Raw genomic sequence first — 2,272 nt, forward strand, 5'->3', positions numbered from 1 at the left:
GATAGCGCAGCCTGCCACGTGCCCCAATTTGGAAGAAAGGATAGAATCCCTGCAAAGAGAGAAAGCTGAGTTGTGGAATAAGTTGGCCTACCTCGAGTGGGACAATGATAGGTCTAGGGGAATGCTCGACAACCTACAACGAGCTCAAATAAGGCTGATAACAGAGAGGGATAACCTACGAGAAGAGATAGATCTTTTGAAACTAAAGTTGGCTCAAGAACGAAGAATTGTCGCCCGGTCATGGCACACTCGAGTAAGGGATAGGACCAGCTTTTGCAAGATGGTAACTACGGAGTATGTCGGGATTGTGAAAGGATATTTTGCTGCATGGGTCAAAAATTTCAAAATGGGTCCAAGGGCAAACCCATTATGGAAATTCAAACCATCGTTGATCTATGCACAGTGGATTAGAGATCCCTACCTTCCCGAGATGCCTTAGAGATATGGATAGCCATAAAGATAATTTTTTTTTTTTTAGTATTTGAATTGATGTTTAGCTTGGGATGTTTTTGCTAGTTAATACTTTGTTGACGATTTAGTAATCCCGAATTTTGATAGCTATAGTAGACTTATGTATTGATTGTCTTTCTTTTTGAATCCGTAATATGAATAATAAATTATGGCTTTATGGTTTGAAATGGTCGTAGCAGTTTCTTTCTTTTTCTTTTCTCAGTGGTTGCATGTATTTAGTAATTAGATTTTAATATCACGCTACTATATTCAGTATGGTATCACGTGGATCCACAAGAAATGCCACTATTGGGGAGGGAGTTGGAAATCAACCACCACCAACAAGAAAAGGCCACGGTCGCGGTCGAGGTCGTGGCCTTGGTCGCTGTAACACTGCAAGCTCAAGTGAAACTTTTTCTGTGGATGCAAGCTCGGCCACCCGTAGGGTACGAGAGCAAAATCAAGGAATTGGAAGAGGAGAAAACGACGTTACCGATGAGGCACTAACTGAAAGGATGACACGAGTCCTCCAAAATACCCTTCCAAGCATGCTAAAAGCCATATTAGGTGATAAATTCAAAGGCCCCGAAGAGGAAGAGGAAGCAAGCAGCCAGAAAGGGAAGCCAATAAATAACTCCCAACCCACTGAAAAAATGGAGTCGTCCGTCCAAGGGAAAGATGAGCCACCAGTGCAACTGAGAGTGGAATCCCAAACCAAAGAACGGGGTTGCAGTTACAAGACTTTTAGTAGCACCCGTCCGAAGGAATTCAGAGGTATTGAGGGCCCGGTAGCCCTAATGAACTGGGTGACTAAAATACAAAGCTGTTTTAAGATTTGTAAGTGTTCAAAAGAACAAAAAGTGATTTACGCTGCTACTACCTTTGGAGATTCAGCACTTCATTGGTGGGAGACTGAATGCGCCATTCGAGGGGATGAAAACATCGCCACCCTGACCTGGGAGGAAATGAAGAAGATGTTGATGGATAAATATTGTACACAGACAGAGGTGAAGAAGTTAGAGTCAGAATTCCTGAGGTTGGAGCAAGGATCTTTGTCGGTTCAAGAGTACGTGAACAAATTTCTAGAAAAGGCTAGATTTGCTAGTTATCAGGTGGCAACTGAGCAAAGAAAGATAGATCGATTTAAAGATGGCCTAAGGATATAGATAAAGCAGTACGTGGATATGGTTAAACCAACCACGTTTGTTCAAGCTGTGGAAATGGCGACTGTTGCGGAGGAAAATAACATCAAGGCAACTAGGGAGAGAAGGGAGGTCAAAAGGAAATGGGAAGCMTCAAGTAAATTGACAAAGAAATCCAAGGGGGAGATGACAGATACGAAGGCAYGAAATGGAGAGTTCACAATTCCTCAGTGCACCAAATGCAATCGAAGACATAGGGGTGAATGTTGGGCAGCAAAAGTGACGTGTTTTCGATGCGGAAAACCCGGGCACACATCAAGGGAGTGTACTGAAAGCAAACTTTGTTATGATTGTGGGGCATCAGGTCATCTAAGGTCTGAATGTCCTAAAAACCAAAAGGGGACCATAAGCAATGTTGGAGTTTCAAGTAACGGGTCAGGAAGAGGGGGGAAGAAGAGGAAGGAACTACCTAAGGGACCAGGACGAGCATACAACATGACTTTGGAGGAGGCTAGGGAGTCTCCTGACGTCGTATCGGGTATGTTTCTTGTAAACAATGTTTATGCTCATGTACTGTTTGATTCGGGTGCAAATGGTAGTTTCGTGTCTTCTACTTTCCGCCACTATTTGAATAAGGATGCTTGTAGACTAGGGAAGAGCTATACTGTAGAAACCGCTGA

The sequence above is a fragment of the Cynara cardunculus genome, assembly GCF_001531365.2.
Source record: "Cynara cardunculus var. scolymus isolate 2C chromosome LG 8, CcrdV1, whole genome shotgun sequence".
Taxonomy (NCBI): domain Eukaryota; kingdom Viridiplantae; phylum Streptophyta; class Magnoliopsida; order Asterales; family Asteraceae; genus Cynara; species Cynara cardunculus.